General features: G+C 36.2%; 1 long non-coding RNA gene across 1 annotated transcript in view; it reads right to left on the bottom strand.

Moving 5' to 3' along the window:
- Positions 1-8531: 8531 nt before the first annotated feature.
- The window catches only part of LOC145736753 (uncharacterized), a 63416-nt gene continuing 47861 nt past the window's right edge, over positions 8532-24086 (bottom strand). The window contains exon 2 of the long non-coding RNA XR_014180093.1: positions 8532-8609. This is a non-coding gene — a long non-coding RNA (uncharacterized LOC145736753). The remainder of the gene's footprint in view (positions 8610-24086) is intronic.

Raw genomic sequence — 24086 nt, forward strand, 5'->3', positions numbered from 1 at the left:
TAGATTTTGGAATACTTTATAATAATACTTAATACTTTCTTTATCGGGTTTTTGAATGCTTTGTTCAATGTGATGTAGCTGAATGGATTGTGTACCGACAATAAGTTTGTTAGAATTATAGTTAATTTGACAAGAGTTTATTTTAACAAAGTCATTTCCTAATAAGCCATCAAAAGGTATTGGAAAATCATCTGGTACTACATGAAAACAATGTGTAATAATTGTTTCACCAATATTAATAGAAAGATAGCAATAGCATAATGTTTTTTGGAGTCTAGAGGTATTGTCAATTCCTTTCAAAGTGATAAGGTTATCTTCGTAACAAAGAGTGTCGTCGCATAATTTGCTAAGTTTATTTAAAGATATGTCAGCACCAGTATCTAATAAGAACGAATTTGGATTTAGCAATAAGTTAGGTATAGTGAGAGACACATAGGTTGTAACGGCTTTGTTTATGATTGATACGCGACCTTGATAAGATGGGCATTCCTCGGCAGGGCCACTGACTGCTGGGAGCCCTGATCGTTTAAATGATGATTACTTGTACTTTGACTAGGTGATTGATTGTCCCGAAAATTTCTATTTTTACTGTGATTTTGATTAAGATTTTGAATGTTTTGATTTATAGGATTCCGATTATTATTGTATTGTCTTTTGCGACATTCATTGAGTACGTGTCCTGGTTTTTTGCAATAATTGCAGAATTTTGAATTTAAAGGCCTCTGATTTTGATTTGAAAGATGGCGAACATTTTGAGTGTTTGAATGAAAGGTGTTTCGTTTCCTACAATTGCTAACTACATGACCTGGTTTATTGCAATATGTGCAGAATCGCGGAACAAAACTAAGATTTTGTAAGTTTGTCATTATTTGCTATTTATATTTATCATTTATTTGCTATTTTTTCTTCTTTTTAATTTATTTATTTATTTTTTTTATTAACATACTATATCCTGAGAAGTATTTATTATACTTGCTACAAAAATTCCTACAACGAATCTAAATATTTACTTTGCAAATTATACACTCGCATATATCAGAAAAATAAAAGAAAATTGGTTAAAATTCTCTTTTGCGTCACGAATTTTACGTTGCCAATAATTTTTTCCTTAGGGAAACGCCTGCGTGGCATTAGAAACAACAAAATGTTTTTCCGAAGACGCAATACAAGGGACTGATTAGCGAGGCAAAAAAAGTGCCTACCAGACAAAATAGAAAACCTGTGTGAAAAAAACGAGTGTTGGAATAGAGTATGGGAGGCATTAAGGAGGCTTGGAAGTGGCAAAGGCGAAGTAGATATATGGTGCGAAAACGCCACCTACACGACGGAGCAGGCAGAGATTGACGACAACTTGCTAAGGAAATATCACCCGCGTAGTAACGACGAGGAACAAAGAACAACGAGCGCAAAACTTGAATTGCTGTATACTGCCTGCATCAGACTCGGGTACTTTCCGAAAGTATGGAAAAAAGCCAAGGTAGTGTGGATCCACTAAGTCAAAAGAGGGCTATAGACCAATAAGCCTGCTTCCAGCATACGAAAGGGTGCTGGACAAGATTTTGGACAACTTATTTTCCCACGAACAATACGAACATTTTTCATTGTTTCATATCGATAATATTCTTTTCCAAAAGAAAGCGCTAAAAATAGCAAAGTTAACATTATCGACTCTTTAAGATGTGACCACTTTAATCCTGAAGAAAAATCTGCTCTCACGAAACTTTGTAAACAATTTTCAGATGTTTTCCACCAAGAAAACCAAAAATTGTCCTTTACCAATAAAGTCAAACACACAATAAGAACAACTGACGAGATCCCCGTACATTCAAAAACTTACCGTTACCCTTTTGTACATAAAAATGAAGTACATCGACAAATAAATAAAATGCTAGAAGAAGGCATAATCCGTCCTAGCCAAAGTCCATGGAGTAGTCCAATATGGATTGTACCCAAAAAGTTAGACGCTAGTGGCAAGCAAAAATGGAGGATTTGCGTAGACTATCGCGGTATCAATGCCAAGACTATTGACGACCGTTACCCTTTACCCAACATTACTGACATCCTAGACAAGTTAGGTAGATGTACTTACTTTTCAACTATAGACCTTTCTTCTGGCTTCCACCAAATAGAAATGGACCCCAAATCGATTGAGAAAACAGCATTTAATGTCGAAAATGGTCATTTTGAATACCTTCGAATGCCATTTGGCCTAAAAAATGCACCTGCAACATTCCAGCGTGTCATGGACAATGTTCTGCAAGGATTGCAAGGAAATATATGTCTTGTCTACATGGATGACATAATTGTGTTTTCATCTAGTCTCGAAGAACATATTAAACATCTCCAAAAAGTTTTCGTAAGATTAAGAAATGCCAGACTAAAAATTCAGCTTGATAAGTCAGAGTTTTTACGTATAGAAGTTGAATTTTTGGGCCACTTAATAACAAAAGATGGTATAAAACCGAATCCAAGAAAAATAATGGCAATTCAAAAATTTCCAATTCCAAGAACCGCTAAGGAAATCAAATCTTTTCTGGGATTGCTTGGCGGGGCTTGGGATTTTGACGACCGACGCATCTAATGTAGCTATAGGCACTGTATTGAGTCAAGGAAAAATAGGTAGTGACCTTCCTATAGCGTATGCCTCCAGAACTCTAAAGCCAGCAGAGACCAACTATTCGACAATAGAAAAAGAGCTATTGGCTATAGTGTGGGCAACTAAATACTTCCGACCGTATTTATTTGGGCGCAAGTTTACAATCATAACTGATCATAAACCTTTGCAATATCTTTTCAGCTTGAAAGAACCTAATTCGCGATTAATTAGATGGAAACTAAAACTTGAAGAGTTTAACTATGAAGTTCAATATAAAAAAGGATCTCTTAATACAAATGCTGATGCATTGTCAAGGATTGAGATTAATGCTATCGAAAATCAATCAATGCTAGGAAATCCAGGAGGTATAAATCGAGAAATTGATCACTACATAGAAGAAGGACGAAATCGAAGTCTCAGTCAAGAAGAAATCCAAGAATTAAATGACATATTTAGACCAGTAGAAGCTGAAACCAATACATCCAACATCAATGTAATATCTGATATCCAAATACAAGCCCCAAGTCGAGAGTCTGATGACATAACTGTACATTCAGCTGCAGAAGACCCTATTTTAAACATTCCAATAACTGAAAATTGCCTCAATACTTATACGAATCAAATCATTTTTACCCTAAAACTTAAAGGACGTTATCATGTAATTCGAAGTAGTTTATTTCAAACTAAATTTCGATATTCTGTGTGTCTTACTGAAAACTATTGGGAAGAACTTATAAAATTCTTTAAAGAGCACATAAGTCCAAATAAACTGTACTGTTTATATATAGCTAAATCCGAAATAGACTTAGCTAATAGAATCAGTATCATTTTACCACAAACGTTTGAACATAATTCTTATAAGCTAGTACTTACAAGAACATTAGTAACAGACATTGAGGATGAAAATCGTCAAAACCAACTCATTGAATATCATCATAATAAAAGTCATCGTGGTATTAATGAAGGTTTAATGACCCTAAAAAAGCTCTATTACTGGCCAAACATGAAATTAGATCTGACAACTTATGTGAATAATTGTGAAATTTGTCAACAAACGAAATACGACAGACATCCACCTAAAATTAATTTCAGTATTTCTCCTACACCTTCTCAACCTTTTGAGAGCATTCACATGGACGTACTCCAAATTAATAGTGTCAAGTTTCTCACAATTACTGATGTTTTTTCGCGTGATGCACAAGCTTATGAACTCCAACCAGCTTGTACCGCTAAAATTGTGTTAGATATCTTGCAACTTTTATCAGTCACCATGGCCTACCTCAACAAAAAACATGTGACAATGGTACGGAATTTAAAACGTCCTTGCTCTTAGAATTTTGCAAACTTCACAAAATTAAATTACACTTTACAACAGCTGGTAATTCCAACAGTAATAGTCCAGTTGAGAGATTACATTCAACTCTCATTGAATTATATCGCATCTTAAAACTTAAAAATTCCTCATTAATGCCTAAGGAATTAATGCAATTTTCTATAATAGGATATAATTCATCAATTCATAGTGTTACTAAACAGAAACCTTTCGATGTAATTAATGGACGTATTAACGCTTTAGATTAACCCTTTGATTTAACAGACGAAATAATCGTTAATAAATATATTAATGACAGAAAAGAAAGACTGAAAACTATATATCAGAAAACTACATTACAAAAAGAACTTTCCTTTCAAATTTCATTAACAAAACAGCTGATTGATGACTACAATAATTCAATAACAATTTTGTACAACAATCAAGCTCTAATTAAGACATATTAGAACGTTTGAAAATCTAGTAAACAAAACGTTAATTGACACAACTACTCTACTAAGAATTCAAAATACCATCCTTCAAATAATCTTTAGTAGTCAAAACTTAATAACATTTTTGGATAACTTGGAAAATGCAATTATGTTTGCACAACTTAATGTTTTACAAACATTAAGACAAAACTTTATGGTAATGATAAACTATTAACATTAAGCAATATTCAGTACTATTATAAACTGTCTGCTCTCCAAGTAACCTTTTCCAAAAATAAATTAATTTTTGCAATTCACTTTCCAATATTTCTCAAAGAATCCTTTGAAATGTTTCACCTTTTACCTATACCAATGAACAATTCCATCATTGTACCCCACTCACCCTACATAGTAATTGGAGCCGATTCTGCCGAATATGAAGAAGACGCCTGTCCGATGATCGAAAACACCTACATCTGTAAAAATCACCTGGAAACTCAGAGAGATGATTGTGCTGTTCAACTTATCAGACACGCCAATATTGGAAAATGTGAAGTGACACCAGTACGAGTAACTGACGCCATAATTCAATCAATAACAAATGAATACGTTTTGGCAATACCAACAAATAGTCCACTTAAAGTTCACAAGTTATGCCAAGCTAAAGAGATTGTGTTTTTAAACCACCCTAATTTGGTCAAAATTCCAAGAAACTGTGGGATAAGCATCTTAGATAACCAGTTTTGGAATAAAGAGGACATAATTTCAGGAAATCCATTTATTCTTCCTCAAATGGAGTTTTCCTTAAACTACTCTGTTGCCCTTAAGCTGAAGCCTTTGGAAGCCTTTGGAAGCCTTTGGAACTGACGTCATTAAATTTAAAAGATATCAAGAGTCTTAGTGAAAGTAGATACTACGCAGACTTTCTAGACGAAGAAAACATTCATCCAGTGGTTTGGAGCTTTTCAACATCTTTCCTGATGGTAACCCTTGCCATGCTTTTGATGGTACCCCTGTTGTTTCCGTCTAGGTTGGGAGGAGTTATGGACCCATAACAGCTGACCAGTGTCTAGTATAGTAGACGTGCTTAGCTTAGCAGTGCATAGGTATTAAGTATAGCCATTGTATCAAATCAAATCATTCTTTAGACCGCTTTGCTATAGTTCACATCCAAGTTAGGTAAATAAAAGTTTTTAAAAACGGATTTCGTATTTTCAAACTTATAATTTTTTTAGTACTTGCAATCAATTTTAATTATCGATTCTACATCGAAAAATAAATAATATGCCAATTTGCTATATAAACCATACTTCAAAATTACCTACCCAATTTAAATTTTTATCAATTGTTTTCTAAGTTTTGACACTAGTGACAGATATCATATGAGTTCAGAGGATTATGTAGACATGTACGTGACTACTGTCAAAATAACTGTCATACATCTCAGAAACACGTTTTATTTGAAATACTGCAAGAAAACTATTCTAAACCCTGATTTTGCAAGTGTTGAGCACAGTTTTAAAACACTATTTAGGGCTATGAAACCTCCTTATGTTAATGAGATTACAATTTTTTAATTAGTTTGCTCAAGGTCGTGGATCTGTAGCATGAGATAAATTCTAGCGGAAAATTAAACACAATTAGTCGCACTGTAAAAAATCAAAATCAACTTTTAGGGTATGTACACGTGTACATTACAATATTTACATGATTACAAAATTTTATAAAGTTGCAATAAAAGAAAATTGACCATAACGATGTTTGGTTTCTGGGATTTCCAATCAGGAGCGGCCGCTGCTAAATTCCAGGTAGGAATTGGATTCCAGATATTGGTGACAATTTACCTAGGAACATAAAATAGCAGAGCACCAGGAAATACTAAAAAATAGCTTCAACACTTGTTCTGACAACCCAAAAATCTAAATCAAGCTAAGATTAATTGAAAAAAAAAACTTACAAAAAGAAATTTTAATTCGGAAAGCACTAATATTTTAAAGAAAAAACTAAATCAATTAATTTACGTAAAACTTGGTAGCTTGACTCTGGACTTTTTCTTAATTAAGGAACCACGTGGCTGTTGAGGTCGGCTCTTTCACTTACAAGGGTAGTTGGCCTTGAAGTTGTGTCCCTAAAGTACCAACAGACGTATTATTAGACTATTATTAGGGTGCTCCGGTCGGAAAACCCCAAGATACTCCGGGTTGACAACTCTCATATTTTGGGTCGAGCCGAATATAAAAAAGTGTATTGAAAAATCAGGCCAATACAAAAATTTTGGTCAACTTTCTTTTATTTCAACTTTGTATTTTTTTGTAATTAAGGAGAGGTTTACACATACATAGATTTACTGCGCCATTAGAAACTAATAGTTGGTTAATATCTGTCACCGTTTGACAGATATAGGGTGTTTCTCAGAACTCGTATTTTTCTTCAAAAATGTCTAGCGTCTTCCAGGTGCGTTATTTTTTATTTCTAAAAATACATTTCTACAGCACCTTTTTGCGTAGGATTCAGTAGTGTAAATAGTTGTTTTCTATTGGACACGGTTTTTAAGTTACTCACAAACAAATATTTTTTTTTTAATAAAAACACCCTGTATTTTATTTAATTTTTAAAAAGATCTTAAAATTAAGTTTTCAATAACATATAAACTTGATATTTTTATTTTTAACAATTTTTTTGTGCGTATATCAAAAACCATGTCCAAAATAAAACAACTATTTACACTACTGGATTCTACGCAAAAAGTTGCTGTAGGAATATATTTTCAGAAATAAAAAACAATACACCTGGACGCTAGACAGTTTTGAAGAAAAGTACGAATTCTGAGAAGAATTCTTTATCACTCTATTTCTGTCAAACGATGACAGAAATTACAAACGGTTTTCGCCATAATGCGTCCAGTGCGTTTCATTAACTTTGATAACATTTTAATCACCTATAACTTTTTTGTTTTAAAAGATATCGGAATGAAACAAAAACCAGTTTGCATAGTTGACTAGCAAGTTTTTTTTATTCATATAGAAAGAAACAAAAAACCAACGATTTTGAGAGATCTTAACCTAACATATTTGTTTAATGGAGCACCCTGTATATTTTTGTTAGATTTAGATTCTACTAAAAAATTGTTGCATACTTTATAAAGCATATCCCATACTTATTTACAACTGTTTCTGAGAAAATGGCGTCTAGTATATTATAAACTGCTCGTAATAAAAAATGGGAGAGCAAAATTTTTGGTCATTTTTTTCTTCAAATTGATTCACTCAATTTTAATAATTTTAGGAGGATTAAAAGGTATTTTCTTCCTCCTGATTCCTGAATAATGTTTTTAAAAGTGTTTACGGATCCGAGTATATCCTGACGTGTAGTCAAAAAATGAAAAATTATGTCAGACGCCATTTCTCGCAAATTTTTTTTTTCCAAAATAACCTCAATCGAGTCTTGTGGTCAATACCTTTAAACTTTTCGCCAGTTTGGTGATTAAGGGCCGTCTACAAATTTTATTGCAAAATTTCAAAAATCGGGATATTTTTAATTTTCTTGTTTTTAATTTAACCATTTTTTAAATCTTTTGTGGAAAAAGAAAGGTATTAGCATGGTTACATTTAAAACTACCCAACTTAAGTAAAAAGCTTAATCTGCGTCATACAGTGTGACCCAAATAAAACTTTAAAAACAAAATCATATTTTAATCATAAACATTGGCATGTTCAGTGGTTTTAATAGAAAATAATGATATTGGATAGAAAAGCACACTATGTGTTTAATGATCTAATCCATATATCTAAACGTTTTCACTAGTTTGTTGATTAAGGGCGGTTTATAAAATTTATTGGTTAATTTCAAAAATGGGTTTTATTTTACATCTGTTTATTCAAATTCAACAATTTCTTTAGATTTTTTGCTGATGAAATACACAAGTATAATTACGAAAAATAAGCAAAATTACACTTAAAACTACCCAATTTAATTGAAAAGAAGTAGTCTATATTTCCACAGGTGGTAATATGGTCTGTATAACGTAGAATAAGCTTTTTAGTTTGAAGTAGAAGTCCATTGTCTCGCAGTGGAGGTGTAAGAATACAGGGTGCGGAATAACACACAGTCTTCTCCACTATAAATTTATTAACCCACCAGTTAATGGGGGCGCGCTCGACTAGTTTCGGGCATAGACATGCCCATCATCAGGAGCTAAAAGAATTAAAACGCTCTAACAAAGGTGAACTCAAAAATGTGGACAATGGCGAAGGACATACCTTAAAAGCTGCTTAACACATTAGACGCTGTCTTTCTATACAGGGATAGACAGCGAGACCCATTAGTAGCAAAGAGTTATCTTAACATTAATGGAAGGCAACTAAACTGTAAAATGGTTGAAAAAGAATTTGGAATATAAAATTAAAGTACAAAAGAGTTTCATTACCTTATCATGGAGAAAAAACACTTAACTACACTTAGTAACTATTAACATGGTAAATAATAATTTAAAAATTATAAAAATAAAACCCGCGGGGCAGGTGACCCCATCCCGTAGGTGCGGGAGCCCCAATCGTACAGGGGAGTGCAGAAACTTTCAAATATATGTTGCTGAGGGCAGAACAACGGCAAAATGGACGAAGCAGAACAATTTATTGAAAAAAGTTAATTTGAATGTGCGCATAGGAAAACTGTTAAACTTAAGAGTGGGGAGGGAGGTAGGTGTCAAGAAAGAGGAATTATTGATTAATAAAGTAAAAATCAAAAATTGAGAGTTCCGCAACCCACAAGACAAGGCACGCCGTGACCCGCAAAGCAAGAATCCGCATTCAACAAGCTGACACCTGACAGGTGTAAAAACACTGGAGTGGCTAGCATGGTGGACAGAATGACGGCTGACAAAAGACAGATGGTGATTACAGTAGGACGGGGAGAGGGGAGTTTAGTGTGGTGTGATGAAGAAGGAAAATTAGGAATATTAAAACGAGTTAAAAGAAATCTCTAACACCGCTAGGTTTTAACAAGTACAGATTAACGCCACTTAATCCTTCTGTTCCCAAACTTTACGGCCTCCCAAAAATCCATAAACCTAATATCCCAGTTAGACCCGTTGTTTCCTTTTATGGTTCTCCCTGTCACCACCTCTCCTCTTGGTTGAATGACACCATACTACAGATCACTAAATTTAAAATTAAAAGTAAATACTCAATTAAAAACTCTCATGTCACACTCTTGTGCTCAGAACTCAAGGATATTGTTATTCCTCAATCTGCTGTTATGGTTTCGTTCGACGTTTGTAACTTATTTCCTAGTATCCCACCTTCCGATTGTATTACCTTTGTCCAAGAGCTACTCTCCAGTTCCGAAACCATTGATCCTTTTCAAGTTGAGGACTTGTTATCTTTGGTTTCCTTAGTACTTGACCAGAACTTTTTCCAATTTGGTGGTAATTACTATTCCCAGATCAAAGGTTTGGCAATGGGTTCTTGCCTTTCGCCACTTCTGGCTGAGGTCTTTATGGCTAAAATTGAAGATTCATTGGAGTCTTACCATTCAATTCACAAAGTCCTCTTTTTTAAACGCTACGTCGATGACATTTTTTGCATCTTCGACGGCACCGCTAGTGATTTGGACGACTTTTTTACATTCATCAACACCCTACACGAGTCTATAACCTTCACCATGGAACTAGAGTCCGATAATTCCCTCCCCTTCCTTGACATACTTTGCACTAAACTTGACAACCACATTGACTTGTCCATTTACCATAAACCCACCAGCACTGATTCCATTATTCCTTTTGATTCCAACCATCCCTTTAACCAAAAAATGGCCGCCCTCAACTGCTTCTTCACCCGCCTGTACAACATCCCAATGTCTCAATCCAATTTCAATAATGAACTATCCTGGATTAGAACTGTGGCCATCAACAACAAATTTCCCCCCTCCATAATCAATAAAACTTATTTCAACCATTTTAAAAAATTTATTAACAAAAATCTAATTATACAAGAGGACAAAATAACCTCAAAAATTCTTTTCTATCCCTTTTCTTGGTGGCATTTCCCTTCAATTGAAAAATCTACATAATATCAACATCTGTTTCAAAGTTTCTCACACCTCCGGTCGATTCCTTTGCAACTCTAAAGACCCCACCCCTCTTCTTAACAGATATCAGTTAACTTGCTGTACCCCAAACTGCAATTCCCGTTACGTTGGCCACACTGGTAGGAAATTCTCCAGTAGAATCCATGAACACCTTAGAGAGTTTGATAAGTTCCATAAAAAACCTACTTTGGACGCCACCAACATGAGATCTAATTTTTCCCGCCACCTTCACTTCAACAACCATACCTTCACTACCGAAGAGGGCTTTAAATCCTTACATTTTTGTGATAAGGGCAACCTTATGAATCTGCTCGAGGTGTTGGAGATTGGCAGAGTAATAGAGGATGGAGAGCACCCCTGCCTCAATGACCAGCCTTTAATGACCAGCTAAATTATCATTTTCCATTCTTTTAACTCGTTTTAATATTCCTAATTTTCCTTCTTCATCACACCACACTAAACTCCCCTCTCCCCGTCCTACTGTAATCACCGTCTGTCTTTTGTCAGCCGTCATTCTGTCCACCATGCTAGCCACTCCAGTGTTTTTACACCTGTCAGGTGTCAGCTTGTTGAATGCGGATTCTTGCTTTGCGGGTCACGGCGTGCCTTGTCTTGTGGGTTGCGGAACTCTCAATTTTTGATTTTTATTTTATTAATCAATAATTCCTCTTTCTTGACACCTACCTCCCTCCCCACTCTTAAGTTTAACAGTTTTCCTATGCGCACATTCAAATTTACTTTTTTCAATAAATTGTTCTGCTTCGTCCATTTTGCCCTTGTTCTGCCCTCAGCAACATATATTTGAAAGTTTCTGCACTCCCCTGTACGATTGGGGCTCCCGCACCTACGGGATGGGGTCCCCTGCCCCGCGGGTTTTATTTTTATAATTTTTAAATTATTATTTAGCATGTTAATAGTTACTAAGTGTAGTTAAGTGTTTTTTCTCCATGATAAGGTAATGAAACTCTTTTATACTTTAATTTTATATTCCAAATTCTTTTTCAACCATTTTACAGTTTAGTTGCCTTCCATTAATGTTAAGATAACTCTTTGCTACTAATGGGTCTCACTGTCTATCCCTGTATAGAAAGACAGCGTCTAATGTGTTAAGCAGCTTTTAAGGTATGTCCTTCGCCATTGTCCACATTTTTGAGTTCACCTTTGTTAGAGCGTTTTAATTCTTTTAGCTCCTGATGATGGGCATGTCTATGCCCGAAACTAGTCGAGCGCGCCCCCATTAACTGATGGGTTAATAAATTTATAGTGGAGAAGACTGTGTGTTATTCCGCACCCTGTGTAAGCTTTTTACTTAAATTAGGTAGTTTTAAGTGTAAAAAACAAGAAAATAAAAAATAACCCCATTTTTGAAATTTTGCAATAAAATTTGTAAACGGCCCTTAATCACCAAATTGGCGAAAACGTTTAGAGATATTGTCACGTTTAATTTATGAGCCCTTCTGGATTCATTAATTAAACTGACTCACGACGTTAAACGTCGCGCCGGGATCTCAGTTTTAAGGATGGAATCAAACACTGAGTTTTCTATTAAACACTTAAATCTATTAAATACAGTATACACAAATGGGTCTGCACATTACGGTCATAAACACACTAAAAGTTGACAATTTAACAATTGTACTTACATAGATTCATAAGCTAAGGACTTAGCATTTTCTGGCGGCTGGCTTGGTTACTTTCTTGTTGGAACAACTTTGGAGAATGGACTACTTCTTAACTTGTTTTTTTGACCGAGGAGAGTCGACATCTCGACTTCCTGGTTCAGCTGGTCGCACCACTGTCGATTGGTTCACACTCTTCCTATACTGCTGCAATCGGCGTGTTTTATACCCGATTTATCGGCTGACGTAGTTTGTTATTGTTCGTCGCCTATTTTTCATATTCCTGCAAAGCAGGTGGTGGTGACTCAACACCGATATGATGCACTCGGTGCATCATGGTGCGACCTTGCCTCGTGCGCTTAATATTTCGCAATCCTCAAATATTCTTATGTTTTTAAGTCAGTAAGTCCATCTTTTGAATTAATGGATTTTCCATTCGTGACAATATTGACAAAACCCAATTAAGGTTATTTTTTAAACATAATTAAAAACTTTTGCGAGTAATGGCGTTAGACTAAATTTTTAATTTTTCGTATACACCTCAGTCACACACTGTATACTCGGATCCGTGAAAACTTTCAAAAAGATTATTTAAGTCATCAGAAAGAGGAAGAAAATACCTCAAAAAAATTATTAAAATCGGGTGTCCGTTTTACGATCTCAACAATGGGGATCTCGGTTATTTGAAGAGATACAAAGTCGGTTAAATTAGGGCAAAGATGCGCATTTTCGTGCTTTGTAAGATGTCGTTTTAAAAATTACAAAATTCCGACTACTTCCGGAATTATCTGGAGAAAAGCGAAATTTTGGAAAAACGTTTTTTGTTTTTTCTGGACTTAGTTGAAGAGACAAATGAAAATGACTGACACATCGTCACAGCCACTTTTTCTCCTCTACAAGATGGCAAAGTCAAATTTGGAATCCGACGTTTCGATTGTCCGAAATCATCATCAGCTTTATTTTTTCATATGGGCGCCATCTTGGATTTTCGTATTTTTTGATACGAAAAATTATGATGACTCTTCAAGTCTCCCATTATGATTTTTGTTTCATCCCCGTCCATTACTTCTGACATTACATCAATGCTTAAATTATTACCCGAATTACAATAAATGTTTGTCAGCAAAAGGTTGTCTATTTTGATTGTAATAAATTGGATGGTCTCCGAATTAAAATTTTTTAGCTCCTGAAAAACAATGTTGTCTGATCATTGTGGCAACTCTCCCATAACCATCTTCCCTGTTTTGCCTTAGAATAACAAAATTTTTTATTTTAAATATTTCTTTACTTTTTAACCACGTTTCATTTAGCAATACAATATCTGGATTTTGATCCCTTATTATATTAATTAAATTTTCTCTATTTGCTTTTACGCTTCTTATATTCCATTGTATGATTTTAAATTGTTTGAATGTTATTGATGTCTGTTTCTAGTAAAAATTGTCTTCTTGGGATTCAAAATGTCTCTTTATAAGTTTAAATATGAGTGACTTTCCGTCATAAGAGTTTAAAAATTTTGCAAGAAATTCATCTATATTAGATGAATCTTCAGTTTGTCTATAAGAGTACGAACAACTTTGGTAAGTGGCACCACAGGGCTCTTTTGATTTCTGATTCGTTCTGGTTAAAGGTTGGGAGTATCCTTCTTCCATGACTTTGTCATCGCTGCAATTGGATAATTGTGATACAGGACGCAAGTCCTTCGAATCCGGTCTAGAGTTTGTAAAATAAAAGCATTCATTGTGTTTTTCCTTATTATACCCCTTTTGTTGAATGATACGTTTTTTTGCAGGTTCATTCAAAGCAGCCTGTTGATAAGATCTTTTAATTTTATTGCCATTAAAATGTTCTGTTCTTCTTTGGGCTGTGCTTATGTCTTCTTGGGAAAGGTTCTGATTCTTTCTCTTAAGGCTGGGAAATTCACTCGGATTAAAATAATATTCTCCGCTTAATTCATAGGTTTTTTTGCAAAGTTCATTAGCATCTTGATAAGTTAGATTTTCAAAGGACATAAGTTTTTTAATGTTAATTTGCCGTTGATATTCAGGGCATTTCTTATTTTCTTATTAGTTGATCTATGATCACCCTTACAAAAAAGACATTTGGCCTCACAGGTATACAAAATCTGATCCTCCCCTTTCTCCTGTTCAGGCATATGCTTCTCCTGACCACAATTAAAACATCGCTCCTGGCCCTTGCAATTCTTTTTTGTATGTCCAAATCGTAAACAGGAAAAACATTGTGTGACAGGCGAAACATAAATGGCAGTTCTCATCCCCATACCGCAATACCGTACCTCCCTCGGAATAACTGTACCTTTAAATGTGAAAAGACAAGTACCCGTTGGAATTCAATTTTATTATCTTTAAGACATTTCCTATTCATACGCTTAATAGAGAAGATTTCAGTATTAGCCACAAAAAATGTTTTCAAAATATCCTCAGATAAATCCAAATCTACCTCTCTAACCAAAGCTTTGCAAGTCACAAAATTATAAAGAATAAAGACTTCATATCCTTTGTCTGATAATTTTTTACTTTTAATAAACTGGTTTGCTGCTTTGAAACTAACAAATTCCACTGCTATTCTGTTAAGACCTTTATTTTTGATATTTTTAATGTCAGAAAGATGAAGGTCAAATATATCCTTAGCAATTTTCATATGAGAAAAATGTATAGGGTTAATTTAACCGCCCGCCCCCCCCCCCCCCCCCCCCAATTAAAATTGTCAAAAATCTAGTTTTCTATTTTTCAAGATCAACCGGTGAGTTGTACGGAAAAATGTCATATTTAATTAAAAAAAATGAGTCTCTTTGAGGAGAATTTCACACTGCTAACTCAAACCGTTTTCGAGATATTCATGAAAATATTCGAAGAAAAAATAATCAATTTTGTAGCCCTCTAGCTGCCAAACGTTACAACAACTCTAATTTCACAGTTTTGACGTTACATTGACAGTTGAAGGTGTTGTCGTTCGGCGGCGTCGTTCATCCCTCGACTCACAAGAGGGCGCGGAATTCAATCCAGCCCGTGACCGATCCCTCGCGGCGAGCACGCAGAAACGTAAACGATTTTTGCGCTTCTTTGAGAACGTGGACAATGGAACGACTGGAACGAGGGGTAGATGACCCTGAAGATAAGGGTAAAACCGTCGCGGCCCGCAAACAACCCGAATCATTACCCAATCGTTCTCCGCTCACCGTTTGGGGGGCGAGCTCCCCCGCTTCAGCGTACGGCGGTGGCCGATGTTTGTCCTCTATTATAGTTATGAGGCACACGACGCGACGAATCCTCTCGACTTTCCCTGTACATAGTTACAGAGTATGATCGCGCCTATTGAAGGTAAGTGCTGTTATATATATTCCTTTTCTCTTTTTTGGTAAAGTTATATTTTTAAGGGACGCCAGGAGCAGTTAACGTAATGCTACCTCCGCGCGTAAAAAGTAAGTAAATTAATCAGCAGGGAGCAGAGTACAGCGATTCCAAAATGACAAGCAAAAACAAGGCGCACAGCCCAATTCAAAATCACAGGTTATCAATTAAACCGCACACTAAACCACGCAATATACAATATTGAACACACCAGATGGAACACCCATTGTGTCACCAAGGCAAATATGTTATGTAAAAAACTTATAGTCTCTATTTGTACACAAATCAAGTGAATCAAATCAAACTGACACTCCAATAGCAATGTTTTACTAAGGTTAATGGATATTGCCTCTGTATAAGCTATATCAGGGGCACATTAATAATTGAAAATCGATTAATTGGAAAATTAATTAAAAGTTAATTAATTTTGAAATCAACAGAAATTAAATTTAAACTTTGATATTTAAAAAGAAAAAAGCGAATCAATTAAATCAATTGACGACCATATAGTATAATGATGAGAGGTAAGTGAAAGCAGCAGTTCACCAAATTATCCACAACACACTAGTGCGAACTCAAACATAAAGGAAAAGATTATTTAAATTTAAAATGGGTAAATAAACAAGGCACTTTAACTAAGCACAGTTCAAAAAGAATCCAACTCTCATTCAACCGACTGAACAATCTGTCGAGTTATAGGGATATTCCCGTTTAAACTTCAATCAACATGCAAAGCGAACAACACTTAATTAAATATAATGTCAGCGCCGACTTATGCTACACGTATTTTAAAATAAATAACCAAATATGAATAAAGAAAAGTTAAACGAAAAAACACTTGAAAGTTGCCCTTCAGTAAGCGACAGGCAACTAAGTAACCCTTCTTTTGGGTATCTTTTGTATACGCTACACTTAATAGCAAAACCATGCAACCCCCAAAATGTAAACAATATTATTACACAATTAACAAACTATATAAATAGTAATACAACATTCAAAAATCACTTCGAAATCGGGTACAACAAATTCAGCATTAATCTTCCTTGCAATTTGAGAATGACTCGTACTAGCAGCGAGATAACGGTTTTCTCCGGAATGCCACATAAAATCTCCTTTTTCTATTATTTTCTACTGCACTTGTACTTTTCTAGTGTTATTTCTTTCGGATAGAAAGATAGTTTCATTTCAAACCATGAGACTGCAGCTGTTGGGCATTTTCTTCTGATCGTATAAGCGATTGTTACCAAAGCAAAACGTGTCCACCATATCATCAGAAACGTAAGCATTTTATAAAATATAATGAATTAATTAAGTTATAATAGTAATAATGAGTTAACATTATTTTGTAAACCCTTACCTTCTTCTGAAATACTTTATTGCGACAAGGTAGATGGACTCCTGCAATATACTCGCACGTTTCCTATAGAATAAAAAGATTTCAATGAGAATGAAATTTGTATTCTTTATATTGTAGATAAAAAAATGATCAAAAACAAAAAAATATATACTTCGGATCTTCGGATTTTCCTTGTTTATCTTTTGTATTCAATGTTCCATGAGATCCTCAGTAGGTATCACGTTGCTTCATTAGACATTGATCAATTAATAAATGTATCGTTATGCTGGCCCTGGTATACTTACATATGAAACACGTGTAGATGTACCACAAACTCAGGATGTCACAGACCTGTTAAAGAAGATGACTCCGAGAAAGATATATCACTGGGTGCCTTTGCTGCTTATGCTGCATCACATAAATATAAAATATAAAATTATAGGAAAACGTACTTTTAAATTTGTATTCAATAGCAGACAAAAAAGGGATGACTGGAAAGCATTTACCTAAATGAAGCAAATTAGTCAAACTCAAAGACAGGAGTTCTTATGTGGCTATCAACTCGATTGAAAGACTGTTCTGAAAGTATCAAGTTGTTCCATTTGTTTCTTTGCTTCATTCCGTTATAATGGAAGCTGTAACATATTAATGAATTAATTAAAATCGCAACGCTGCTATTATTATTATTATTATATGTAAAATTTTTCACAATTGCACTAAATTTACATATGATGCAAAAAGCTATACAACATAATAATAGATTGAAGTAGTAGTCCATTCTCACTCAGTGGAGCTGTACAAATACTGAATACAATACAAGGGGGACAGTAACACTCAGTCGTCTCCACAATAAATTTATTAGGTTTTAAACCTTTTTTAAAAAATTGCCCAACATGTTTCGAGCGCAGAAGCAGCTCATCATCAGGGGCTAGAAGAACATGCTAAGTGTTAAAAAATTATACAGAAATAAAAGTATATAAAAGGAAGCTTAACTAGTACCGAACTATAAAATTAAGCTGTCATTCTGTAAAAGGGGGACAGCAGACCTGGGGTTAAGTGTTTGTAGTTTTTAGGGAGAACATTTAAAAAACCCATTGACGTTTTTAAGGATCAAAAAGTAATAATCTGTAAAAATCATTGTCAGTGAAAGTGTTCAAAAAATAGGGGCCAATCAAGGTTACCTAATAATGGAGAAAAAAACAAAAAAAAATTACCCTATCTAACTCTTTGACGGTACATACATAGAGTTTTAGGGGGCCCCCTGAGGGGCAACCCTAAGTGTAGGGGAAGTTCGGCATCTGAACTGGGATGTGAAATATCTCTAAAAAAACCCTTCTAGGTGTTAAGTTGGTCACTGTTCACTGATAGACGGCCACGATGGGAAAGAACGACAGAAAACTGGTTACCGCCGACCACCCACCCAAAGGAAAATGACATAGGCGACGACAGAATGTCAAAAAGTCAACCCCGATCGACAGCAGACAGAAAATGTTAATCTTAACCCAGGTCACCTGTTCATTGGCGAATGCAAGGTAAACGAACTTAAAACTAGATCAAGGCCAAGGTCCTATAACAGCTGTGGACAGCCGTCTTTACAATCAGAGTTAATGTTTAAAAAATTTTTGGTAATTTAACAATAATACAGTAAAAGAAAACCACCACCACCTACCAACTTTCCTGGTGCACCCCTCACTGTGACGCTGTCTACGTGGGTCAGACAGGCAGAAGATTTCAGATACGCCTTAATGAACATACCGAGGAATTTGAGAAACACTCTAACAACCCCAATTTGAGCAATTAACATGAAATCCCTTTTCTCTAGACACCTGCTCTTCAATCATCACACCTTTAACATAGAAGAAGGGTTCAAAGTTTTACACTTTTGTGACAAGGGTAACCTTCTCGATTTGCTTGAATCACTGGAGATAGCAAAGGCCTCAGCGGTGTCTGATGTCGTCTGCCTCAATGATCAAGTGAGACACCCTTCCACTCTTTTTTTCAATTCCCTGTTCTTTTAATAGAGTTCCTCCCCCCCTTTCGTTTCTGAGCTGTATTTACTTGCATTGCCGACTTGCTGTTCCTTTGACATAACACAACTGGTTTTCTTTTACTGTATTATTGTTAAATTACCAAAAATTTTAACTCTGATTGTAAAGACGGCTGTCCACAGCTGTTATAGGACCTTGACCTTGATCTAGTTTTAAGTTCGTTTACCTTGCATTCGCCAATGAACAGGTGACCTGGGTTAAGATTCACATTTTCTGTCTGCTGTCGATCAGGGTTGACTTTTTGACATTCTGTCGTCGCCTATGTCATTTTCATTTGGGTGGGTGATCAGGGGTAACCAGTTTTCTGTCGTTCTTTCCCATCGTGGCCGCCTAACAGTGAACAGTGACCAACTTAACTTTTAAATATTACGCCTTTGTGTTTGTGGATCTATAAAACCGAACGTAGCTATTTCAAAATCTGCGATAGCGAGTCACCAATGATTTTGATTTACATTCACTGGGAAGACCAATATAGTGGCAGTTATTCGAAAATCGTTCAGAAAGTCATGATCGAAAAATCCACCTAAAACGACTCCCACTAAGGTTATATCCATTGTTTGAATTTTTTCAATCTTGTTGCAAATATGTAATCCAATATTAATTATGTTATCATATTGTCACACAAACAGAGGTCTAAACATCTTTAAAAAGGAAAACGCATACAAAAAAGAAATGACCAAATTGAGAAACGAACAAGGTAACATAACAGAAGATCGAAGAGAGATACTCAAGATAACAGAGAAGTTCTACACAGGTCTGTACGAATCCAAAATAGACAATGAGGATGTTAGAAGAGCAAACAATGATCAGAAAAACAAGATATGTAACGTTGGCTCCGAGGATCTACCAGAGATTGTAGAGGAAGAAATTGAAAAAGCTTAAAGGTGGAAGCCTACTGATAAGTGAGCTTAAATCATTATTTAATACATGCCTAACCGAGGGAAGAATACCACAGGATTGGAACACCGCGATAGTCATACTGATATATAAGAAAGGTGATCCAAGCAACCTAGAAAACTATAGACCAATCAGCCTACTATCACAGATCTACAAGCTTTTTATGAGAATAATAGCAAATCGCATTGAATACAAACTCGATGCATACCAACCCTATGAGCAGGCGGGCTTCAGGAAAGGCATGAGTACAATAGAACATCTCTACACCGTAAGGACACTGAACGAAAAAGTAACGGAATATAACATCCCATTATGGATCGCCTTCATAGATTTTAGAAAGGCCTTCGACACAGTTGAATTCTGGGCAATCATCAGGTCAATGAAAAATGCAAGAATAGACCAACGATATATTGACATTATACAGACACTAAATGACAACTCAAAAATGAAAGTAAGGCTATATGAAGACACCGAGGAAATCACAATTAAAAGAGGCGTTAGACAGGGAGACATTGTGTCACCCAAATTGTTTACACTGATGCTAGAAGACGCCTTCAAGAGCCTACACTGGGAAGACAGAGGAATTAATATATCGGGAGAAAAACTAAGTAACCTAAGATTTGCTGACGACATTGCCATTTTTGCCCCAAACAATGAAGAATTACAACACATGCTTATAGAACTACAACAAGAAGCAAGAAAAGTGGACCTAGAAATGAACATTTCTAAAACCAAATTAATGACAAACCAACGGACAAACATAGAGAGTATAAATGTGCTAGGACAACAGGTAAAGAAGGTGAACTCTTATGTCTACCTAGGTCAAGAGTTAACATTGGGTAAAGCCAATCAAGAACTTGAAATTAACCACAGAATACATCTAGGATGGGCGGCCTACGGGAAGATGCGTCACGTCTTCAACTCCAACCTACCCCTCAAACTAAAAACCAAGGTTTACATGGAATGCATTCTCCCAGTAACAACCTACGGATGTGAAACATGGGTCCTAACAAAGAAAATCTTAAATAAATTAAAGATACACCAAAGATCAATAGAACGAAAAATGATAGGAATAACGCTTAAAGACCATAAAACCAATGAGTGGATAAGAAATAGAACCAAGGTAGAGGACATAGTGAGGCGAATAGGCAGTCTTAAATGGAACTGGGCCGGACATGTTGCCCGCAACAAAAACAACTGGAGCGGAAAAATAACAAGATGGAGACCTTGGGGGGAGAAAAGAAGCACCGGCAGACCACAACAAAGATGGCATGATGACATCAAAAGAACAGCCGGACTTAACTGGAACCAAGTGGCACAGAACAGGGAAAACTGGAAAAATATGAGAGAGGCCTATATCCAAAGGATAGAAAACGGCTAGAAGAAGAAGAAGAAGATTGTCACGTTTAAATTGTAAAGCCCTTTTTGCCCAACAAGTTAAACGAGACGTGCGTTTATTACTTTAATAAACGCCTTTACCGAGATCTTGTTTCAGAGGTAGAATCAAACCACTTGGTAGAAAAATATAATTTAATAACTAAATAACAGTTAAAACTAATTGACAAAATGGTTGGTTTATCAACTTAGTGAATCGGAATAAAACCTTCAACATAATTCCCAAAAGTAGCACTTTCAACAATACCTTTTACGTGCACAGAATATTACAATAATAAATCTATACTTACATTTGTTAAACAATTATGAGGGCAGCTTTCTGGAGGGTTTGGCACTGGCGATTTATTATAGTTTAAGACATGGTTTACTATTTAATTAATTTGTAAACCCGGTGCGGGTTGCAGAATTCAGGACGACTACATTCTGTGGCGTGAGCGGAGTCTTCTGGCTAGGTACTGCCTTCTCCGACGTGGTGCAAAGGAAAACTGGACTGACTGAAATGAACCCCTCTCTAGGGTACAACTTCCTTTTTATAGCATTCCAAACACTGGTTCTGTCAATCAAAAACTCCCAGACCGGGTCGCCTCTAGCCGACAACTCGTGACGACCTTTCGACCCTCGGTACTTGGAAATATTCCGCATATTTCGCAACTCAGCGTCCGGTTACACTCCGGTGTATAGCTTAGCTATTGCATCATAAGTGCAGTTGCACTTTGACCGCATTCCACAATTTTAATGTTTCCGCTCAAGTAATATAAATTCCACATTTTTTTAATGTTTCCGTTCAAGTGAAATCAATTTGATTTATTTCCTTCGTGGCAATATAACCAATCCTCTCCAAAAAGGCTTTCAAATTCTACACAGTTAACTTGTGGAAGTTTAACATTGAACTTTTTAAATATAGCAAGGTAATATGTCGTTTTGCCGATTTTCTTGTAATAATTCGAATCATTTATTATCCCATTTTCCAAGATTTGGAAGCTTTTGGATTCAGTTTTAGTTAGATCATCTTGATCTAAATTATGTTTTTTTAGCGGCGCTAGCATCGCTAATATCTGATGATAAGGAACGAAGCCAGTTCCTTTCATCTTCCGAATACGTTTCGTTTGGTGTAAGGTGTAATAATATTTGAATCTCGAAGTACCATAAGCATTTGCGTATCAAAAAATAGTTTATTCGTTCTATTATTATGTCGCATTTTGTAAATATAACAAAATCACCCCAATTGCGATTCGGAACCTCCATTAATCATTGTACCTGATAATAGTATAAATTGGTTTTATTTAGTTGACCATTAGTCGAATTGAGGTATTTCAATTTTGTATAAGTAATTTTCTCATTTAGAATACTGTAGGGACATTTTACCTCAACTATTCCGTCATTGCCCACCAAACCATCTGGAGAACCAGCTAGATACGGATATTTGTTGTAAATGATTAAACCAGTTTTCAACACCACATTGCCAGACCTCATACTATACACTCGAAGGGCATTTTCTTCTTCTTTAATGTCATGCCTAACTGAGTCGACTGATGACTGATATCTTTAAAAGATAACATTACGTCAGCTAGCTTGGTTTTTGATATTGTCGCGTTTCGGGGGTAGCGTAGGAAGAGAAACAACAAACGTAGCTCAAGTATGTCTCCTTTATTTTTATACCGAAGATAATGCCTAACTAAATGCCAGCCAGTATCGCTGCAGGCGGGACGCTCATGGAACACTCTCTACGAGGGGGTGCGTGGGGGTGTGTGTGTGTGTGTGTGTAAGGCCTTCTGATGTGCCGCCAAGCGGAACCCGCTCGATACGAGCAGGGAACCCCTATGTCCGACAAGCCCGAAGGATTTACTTTAGGCACTGCAAGCCCTCTTGAAGTGTCGCCAAGCGAAACCCGCTCGATACAAGCAGGGAGCCCCTATGACCGACACGCCCAAAGGACTTACTTCAGGTACTGATAGGGTCAAGAGTCCCGACGGTCACCACTGGGTTGCGTAAGAACTCTAGTCTTTTCAGCCTGGATTTCCAAGAGGGTATCGAGCCGTCCGGGCACTAGAAAGTTCGGACTGATGCTCGATAGACCGACCCAGAGACCAGTAATCTTCGATGACTTGAGACACTGATTAAATACTCATCTCATGACCCCAATTTGCCGGTCTCGCTGATTCGGCAGTGCACTGGGGGAGACCGGGGCCAGACTCGGTAACGGAACATGGTGCAACTTATGTTATTCGTGACATCTCCCCCCTCTGAAGAGTGTTCGCCCCGGACACTTAACCCTAACTTAACTAAATAACCTACATGCCCCATGGCTTTATTTACAACGTGTGACCAATCGTAACTTATGTCCTATTACGCTCCCCTTGTTATCTCCCTTGTAGTTCTCCTGGTATCTGTTGCTCCTTCCTGGAGGGCGGCCTTACGCGGCTTCGTCTTGCCTATCTGTGCGCCAGAGCACCCGTTACTCAGTTCGCGGGTGGTGGCGCCCTCTACTGACTTTCCTCATCCACTTCGAAGTGCGCGGGATGGTCGCTTGTTCCGTGAGTTCCTAGGTTGTGATATCCTGGCGGAAGAGGGCGTGACGGTCGGTCAACCTATTTAAATATGTATCTTGTAAGTTTATGTTTTATTGTTTATACTTAATTGTTTAGACTATGTAAGCTTTATGAAATATACTTAGTTTGCACCCTACTTATGCAAAATGTTACCCTTACAACTTATTTTATTGTTCAACTTCCTTGCTTTCTACGTCTGAATCCCCATCGGATATATCCCCCAAAGTCCATTCATCGTAAAATGGTAAAATCCTCCCTATGTGCACTATATCCGTTTTTTTTTTCCTTTTTCCTGTTTTACTTCATAGTTAACTTCACTGAGTTTCTTTATTATTCTGTAGGGTCCGAACCACCGTAGCAGCAGTTTCTCACTTTTTCCCACTTTCCTGATTGGGATGAATATTTTCACCCTATCTCCTACCTCAAATTCACCATCTCTGTGATA

This window comes from Ips typographus, linkage group LG12, assembly GCF_016097725.1.
Source record: "Ips typographus isolate SLU linkage group LG12, UJ_Ityp_2.0, whole genome shotgun sequence".
NCBI classification, from domain to species: domain Eukaryota; kingdom Metazoa; phylum Arthropoda; class Insecta; order Coleoptera; family Curculionidae; genus Ips; species Ips typographus.